The sequence below is a fragment of the Elephantulus edwardii genome, unplaced genomic scaffold (genome assembly GCF_000299155.1).
Source record: "Elephantulus edwardii isolate Elephantulus edwardi_28Jun2011 unplaced genomic scaffold, EleEdw1.0 scaffold00172, whole genome shotgun sequence".
NCBI classification, from domain to species: Eukaryota; Metazoa; Chordata; class Mammalia; order Macroscelidea; family Macroscelididae; genus Elephantulus; species Elephantulus edwardii.
This window is the reverse complement of record NW_006399922.1, coordinates 4,436,630-4,443,614: the sequence shown is the minus strand read 5'-3', so window position 1 is coordinate 4,443,614 and position 6,985 is coordinate 4,436,630. Positions and strand designations below refer to the sequence as shown.

The window sequence follows — 6,985 nt, the reverse complement described above, 5'->3', positions numbered from 1 at the left end:
GTGGTGCTGGAGAAGAGTATTGAGAATACCACGGACTGCTAGGAAAACAAAGATTTGTCCTGGAAAGGGTTAAACCGGGTAACTCCTTGGAGGCAAGGATTCTGAGGCTCCGTCTAAAGATGTATGGGCACTGCTTGTAATCTTCCTTCTCAGAGCACCTCATGAGAGTTGCTTGCAATCTTCCTGAAAACACCTCTGTGTGCAAGGTACACAGCCACGTCCCAAGGATACAACCCCTTATATTCTTTGCCCGTTACACGCTTTTGTATCTCTAGTTAGGTTCACTGCCAAGTATCTCAATTTCTGGTTGGCTATTGTAAATGGTATTTCTTTATTAATATCCTAGAAGGAGTACTCTTGTTACTGTAGAGGAGTCATAGTGATTTTTTAAATATTGATCTCATATCCTGCCACACTACTAAATTGGCCTATTAACTCTGACCATTTTTTTCTTGAGTCTTTGGGGTTTTTGTGTACGCTATCATATCATCTGCATATTGTGACAGTTTAACCATCTCTTTGCTGATCTGGATGTGTTTTATTCCTTCTTTTGTTGTATTACCCTAGAAAGCACTTTAAATATAATATTGGATAGAAGTTGTGACAGTAGACATCCTAGTCTGGTCCCTTTTTGCAAGGAAAATGTTTTTAGTCCTTCTCCACGGAGAATGATGTTGGCTTTTGGTTGTGCATATATACTTTTCAATATGTTGAGGAAATTCCCTTCTATTCCAATTTTGCTGAGTGCCTTCATCAGGAAGTTGCTGTTGTTGTTATGTGCCGTCGAATCGCTTGCCACTCATAGCAACCCTATGTACAACAGCCCTAAACTGTGCTCTATCCTGTGCCAATCTCACTGCCTCTGACACACTCATCCCGATTACCCCAGTCACTGAATCAATCCACCTCATAGAGGGTTTTCCCCTCTTGCGCCGTCCCTCCACCCACTCAAGCATGATGGCCCTCTCCAAAGACCGGTCCCTCCTTACAACATGTACAAAATATGTCAGAAAAAGCCCCAGAATACTTGCCTCCAGGGAGCATCTGATTTAACCCTCTCCAGGATGAATCTGTTTGTTTTATTGGCAGTCCATGGTACATTCAATACTCTTCTCCAGCTCCACAGCTCAAAGGCATCAGTTCTCCTTCTATCCTCCCTAGTCATTTCCAACCCTCTGATGCGTAACAAGTGATTGTAAAGACCATAGCCTGCATCAGACACACCTTAGTCACCAGAGTGACACCATTGCTCTTCAGTACCCTGGAGAGGTCCGTAACAGCAGACTTTCCCATCTTGATATGGTTTTTGCTTTCCTGGCTACTGGGACCAAGAGTGTTGAAAGTGGAGCCAAGCTGACTAAAGTTGTTAACAATCTCAATATCTTTACCATCCACCCTGATGCTGCCAATTGGTCCAGTGGTGAGAATATTTGTCTTCTTGACATTGAGCCTCAATCCGTATTGAAGGATGCAGTCCTTGACCCTCTGCAGCAAGCATTTCAGGTCCTCCTCAGTTTCAGCAAGCAGGGTTGTGTCATCTGCATAATGAAGATTGTTAATAGATCTTCCACCAATCTTGATGCCACACTTCTCCTCATAGAACCCAGCCTCTCAGATAATCTGTTCTGCATACAGGTTGAAAAGGTATGGAGACAGGACACTTCCCTGGTGCACACCTTCCCAATTTTGAACCATGCAGTGTTTCTCTGCTCTGTTCTGACGATTGCCTCTTGGTCCAAGTATAGGTTTTGCATTAGAACAATCAAACGTTCTGGGATTCTCATTCTTCTCAGAGTCAGCCACAGTTTATTACGATCCACACGGTCAAATGCCCTTGCATAATCAATGAAACACAGATAGACATTCTTCTGGTATTCCCTGCTTTCAGCTAAGATCCATCTAACATCAGATACAATATACCTAGTATCACGACCCCTTCTAAACCCAGCCTCGACTTCTGGCATTTCGCTGCTGATGTGCTGTTCCAGCTGTTTTTGGATAATCTTCAGTAGAATCTTGCTTGCATGTGAAATCAATGATATTGTTCTATAGTTTCCACATTCTGTTGGGTCACCCTTCTTTGGAATGGGAACAAACTGACTCTTCCAGTCAGTTGGCCAAGTGGTTGTTCTTCAGATTTCTTGGCACAGGTTGGTGAGCACATCCAGGGCAGCATCTTTTAGCTGAAATATGTCAATTGTTATACCATCTATTCCTGGAGCCTTATTTTTTGCTATTTCCTTCAAAGCAGCTCAAACTTCTTCCTTCATCACCATAGGCTCTTGTTCATATGTTATTTAATGAAATTCTTCTGTGTCTGCCAATTCCTTTCTTTTTTTTCAATTTTAAATACATCTTTGTTTGAGACATTGCATTTTCCACTTACAATACAGTGATAATGAAGTGCAATGTTAATTCCTTTCCCTATACACATTCCATATTCAAGTATTGAGAATGCCCAGAAATTTAGTCTAGCAGTTTAGACTTTTCAACTGCAGTGTGCTACAAATTTAGGTCCTTTAAAATTTAACTGTGGGACAATGAATGCTATAAAGTATGCAGATTAGTTTGGTCAACCTCTTCAATGGTGGGTCCACCACCAGGGAAGCCACCAGGCATGCCTCCAGCACTCTGGTACAGCTTGGTGATGATGGGGTTGCAGACCTTCTCTAGTTCCTTCTGCTGATGCTCAAATTCCTCCTTTTCTGCAGTCTGATTTTTATCAAGCCAGTTGATAATTTCATTGCGCTTGTCAAGGATCTTGTCCTCGTCATTGATCTTGCCTTGAAGCTTTTCATCTTCACCTGTTGCTTTCATATTAAAAGCATAAGACTCAAGGGAATTCTTAGAAGACACCTTATCTCTTTGCTTCTCATCTTCAGCTTTGTACTTCTCAGCCTCCTTGACCATTCGTTCAATGTCTTCCTTACTCAAGCGGCCCTTATCATTGGTGATGGTAATCTTGTTTTCTTTCCCAGTGCGCTTGTCAACAGCAGAAACATTAAGGATACCATTGGCATCAATATCAAATGTGACTTCAATGTGAGGAACACCACGAGGTGCAGGTGGTATCCCAGTGAGCTCAAACTTGCCAAGCAGGTTGTTATCTTTGGTTATGGCACGCTCACCTTCATAGACCTGAATTAGTACACCAGGCTGGTTGTCAGAGTAGGTTGTGAAGGTCTGCATCTGCTTGGTAGGAATGGTTGTATTCCGCTTGATGAGGACAGTCAAGACTTCACCAGCAATTTCAATACCAAGAGAAAGTGGAGTGACATCCAGGAGCAGCAAATCTTGAGCATTTTCAGATTTGTCTCCAGAGAGAATGGCCGCCTGGACAGCTGCACCATAAGCAACAGCCTCATCTGGGTTGATGCTCTTGTTCAACTCCTTTCCATTGAAGAAATACTGAAGAAGCTTCTGAATCTTGGGAATTCTGGTAGAACCACTCACCAGGACAATATCATGGATCTGTGACTTGTCTAGCTTAGCATCCCTCAGAGCTTTCTCCACATGGTCCAGAGTGCCATGGAAAAGATCAGCATTCAATTCTTCAAAGCGGGCTCGGATAATGGAAGTATAGAAGTCGATTCCCTCATACAGTGAATCTATCTCAATACTGGCCTGAGTGCTGGATGAAAGTGTGCTCTTTGCACGTTCACAAGCAGTGCAGAGGCGTCTGACAGCCCTCTTGTTTTCACTGATGTCTTTCTTATGCTTGCGCTTGAACTCTGCAATGAAATAGTTGACCATTCTGTTGTCAAAGTCTTCTCCACCCAAGTGGGTGTCTCCAGCTGTAGACATGACCTCAAATATCCCATCTTCAATAGTGAGGATTGACACATCAAAAGTGCCACCTCCTAAGTCAAAGATGAGCACGTTCCTTTCAGCACCAGCCTTTTTGTCTAGACCATAAGCAATAGCAGCAGCAGTTGGCTCATTGATGATTCGGAGGACATTGAGGCCAGCAATGGTTCCAGCATCTTTGGTAGCCTGGCACTGAGAGTCATTGAAGTAGGCTGGTACAGGGACAACAGCATTGGTAACAGTCTTCCCAAGGTAGGCTTCTGCAATTTTCTTCATCTTTGGGAGAACGATAGAGGACACCTCTTCTGGATAGAAACTTTTGGTCTCTCCTTTATATTCTACTTGGACCTTGGGCCTGCCTGCATCGTTCACCATCATGAAGGGCCAGTGTTTCATATCAGACTGCACAACAGCATCATCAAATCTTCGTCCAATAAGACATTTGGCATCGAATACTGTGTTAGTAGGATTCATTGCGACTTGATTCTTTGCCGCATTGCCAATCAATGGTTTGGTATCGGTAAATGCGACATAGCTTGGCGGGGTCCGGTTGCCTTGATCATTTGAAATGACCTCCACTTTCCCCATGCTGGAAGACCCCTACACAGGAGTAGGTGGTGCCAAGATCAATGCCAACCACAGGGCCCTTGGACATGGTTGCTTAGTGAAGGTCCCAGGTGGTGGAGGGGAAGAACCATACCTCAAGACGGCCGCAGCGCTAAACGAGGCCGCCAATTCCTTTCGTGACTCAGTATATTCTTTCCAATTGACCGTAAATAAATGGCTTGATTTCTGAGTTTTTTATTCTATTCTATTCTATTGATCTATGCGTCTATTGTTGTACCAATACTAGGCTGTTTTTACTATGGCTGTGTGGTGAGATTTTAGATCAGGAAGTTTAATACTTCGTTTTTCTGTTTCAGAATAGCTTTGCTCAATCCCAGAGGTACGCGATTAGAATCCACCAGATGCTCTGCTGGAGAAAGAGAGGCAATCTCCTCCTGTACCAGTCAGATACAATTTGATGATACACACACACAAAATAATAAAATAAAATAAAAAATTTAATAAAGAGCTTTGCCTATTCTGAGTCTCTTTCCTTTCCAGATGATTTTGGAAATTGCCTTTCTATCTCCTTGAAGAGTGAGGTTGGAATCTCTATTGGGATGGAGTTGAATCTGTAGATTGCTTTTGGTAGGATAGTAATTTTCTTAATATTAATGCTTGCTATCCATGAACAAGAATTATTTTTCCATTTAATTAGGTCTTATAGATTGTTTTAATGTTTTTTCTCTTTTCTTCGAGGTTGTAGGGTTAGCCTGTAGTTCTTTCACTTTGTCTTCTTAAGTCACCATTTGAAATTTCCTGTTCAACTCTTGAACTTCATTATTTTTCCTCTTCTTTAGCTATTCTATGCTGAAAAGTAATCTTTGTAATCTCTTCTGGTATGCATTTTGATCTTTCCCCCCATTCTTTCCTGACTTTTAAACAACCTTTTGCTTTTACATTTTTATTTTACAAATTTTAAAAATATATTTGATAATTTAAAGATGATTTTTAATTCCATGGAATATTTGAACTATCTCTGTCTTCATTTTAATTTTACTTGTGGTATTACCCCTTTTATTATAATAAATATGTTAAGCTAACAACTTGTTTTTTAAGAAGGTAAGAAAAATATGCTTTACTATCTGCATTCTCATACAATAATGATGTTTTGTTTATTTTTATATCACATATATTAATATTTCATAGATATTTTATATAACAGGTTAAATAAGAGGTATATTTTAAAACACAGCAAATTTCATAAAAATATAAAATTATCTCTTTTTTCACTTGCTTACATACATGTAAGCCATATTTTTCTAAAATAAAGTGAAATTTTATTTTGTTAAGATATGTTTTTTTTAAGTTTCCAAGGATTTACACATAATCAAGTAGTATAAAATTAACTCAAAATGAAATGATAACCCAAGCATGAGGATAAAAATCACAAATCTCTTTTTTCCTCAACTAGTTTATTTACACAATTCAAATACATTGTTTTCAAGAACAAATTCTTCAATTTCCCTCACCCCCCCCACACATCAAATTGTACAACCCCATGATTAATCCTTCCTCCCCCTGTACATCCTCATCCTTCAGCTTCCAACCTCTCCCACCCCTCTTGGATTCTCATACTCATTCTACAATAATGGTTTTATATAATATTTATCCTTGTGGGACTAAGTTACTTCACTCAGGATAGTGCTCTCCAGTTCCTCTCAAGGTAGGTAATAAATTACAAAACCATTGCTCCTGTGTGCTGTATAGTATTCCATTGTGTGAAGGTGCCATAATTTCTCAATTTGTTTGTGGTTGGACATTTGGGTTATACCCTTGTTCTTGTGATGGTGAGTAATGCTGCTGTGAACACTGTTGTACACATCTCTGTTTGTGCCTCAGTTTTTGTTTTCTCAGGGTATATTCTAACTAATGGAATAGCTGGGTCATATGGAATTTCTATGTTCAGCTTTTGGAGGAAGTGCCAAACTGCCTTCCAGAATGGTTGTATCATTTTACAATCCCACCAACAATGTATAAGAGTTCGTTTCTTGCCACATACCCTCCAAAATTTATTACTTGCTGCCTCGTTAAACTATGCCACAGTTACTAAAGTGAGGTGGTAACTCATTGTGGTTTTGATTTGCATCTATCTTATTGCCAGGGATTTGGAGCATTTCTTCATGTGCATGTTTGCCATTTGATATCTTCTTCTGTGAAAATTCTTTCCATGTCTTTTGCCCATTTTGTAATTGGGTTATTAGTCTTTTTCTTGTGGATTGTGAAAATGGTAATCCTATCAAAAGCAAACTACATATTCACTGCAATCCCGATTCCGATACCAAAGTCATTTTTCAAAGAGATTGAAAGGGAAATTATCAAATTTATTTAGAGAGGCAAGAGACCGCAAATAAGCAAAACAATTATGAACAACAAAAATGAGGTTGGTCACTCCCTGATCTCAAAAACTTGTTGTTGTTGTTGTTGTTGTTATGTGCCGTCGAGTCGTTTGTGACTCATAGCAACCCTATGCACAGCAGCCCTAAACCCTGCTCTATCCTGCGCCAACCGCACTGCCTCTGACACACCCATCCAGATTACCCCAGTCACCGAATCAATCCATCTCATAGAG

At 40.3% G+C, this 6,985-nt stretch overlaps 1 pseudogene; it reads right to left on the bottom strand.

Annotated features, from left to right (window-relative positions):
- Positions 1-2,547: 2,547 nt before the first annotated feature.
- LOC102868298 overlaps positions 2,548-6,985 on the bottom strand; it is a 9,369-nt pseudogene continuing 4,931 nt past the window's right edge.